Raw genomic sequence first — 938 nt, forward strand, 5'->3', positions numbered from 1 at the left:
TGAGAACCATACTCTAAAATGATAAATTTATCAAGGCTGCTTAACTCTGGGTAAGGTCTTGAAAACTTTTTTTAATTCGTTTGCCTAATCACAGTCTCTTCCAACTAGCAGATTTCAATACTCATAAAACATCAAAAATAAATAAAATTGGCCAGGTTTGGTGGTACACACCTATAATTTCAGTGACTCAGGTAGCTGAGGCATGAGGATTACAACTTTGAGGCCAGCCTGGGCAAGTTAGTGAGGTTCTATTTCAAAATAAAAATAAAAAAGGGCTAAGGTATAGCTCAGTGGTACATCACCCCTGAGTTCAACCTCAGTATCAAAATAAATAAGACTACTTGGCATGGCACATACCTATTATTCTAGCTACTCAGAAGGTTAAGGGAGAAGGACCACAAGTTCAAAGCCAGTCTGGGCAACTTAGCAAGATCTTGTTACAGAATAAAATTTTTTAAAAAGTAGGGAATGCTATAGCTCAGTGGTAGAGCACTTGCCTAACATGTTTGAGGACCTGGGTTCATTCTTCAGTACTGTAAATAAGTAAATAAATAAGACTAAATAAATTAGATACTAAATTTTTCACTGGGAAAATAACATATGACAAGTACTTGAATAACATAACAATTCCACTTTGGAAAAATGCATGATACTCTCTCATGTAAATATGACAATAACCATTTCAAGGACACAAAATAGGGAGGGCTATTTTTATTTTCATGATTTTAAACATCTTGACATAGAAGAAATTGTTGAGGCCATGCTCAACTATAAAGAACTAAAGACAAGCCATCCCCACTAGTCTATCACCAAGAATAGCATATGCCTTTTACATGTACAACTAAATATGCCGACAGAAAAGGAACCAATTAGAAAGTTCAGGCTTTCATTCATAACTTCAAAATTGGGAATTCGATCTTAAAAAAGGAAAGATTCCA

This window comes from Marmota marmota, unplaced genomic scaffold (genome assembly GCF_001458135.2).
Source record: "Marmota marmota marmota unplaced genomic scaffold, marMar, whole genome shotgun sequence".
In the NCBI taxonomy this organism is placed as follows: domain Eukaryota; kingdom Metazoa; phylum Chordata; class Mammalia; order Rodentia; family Sciuridae; genus Marmota; species Marmota marmota.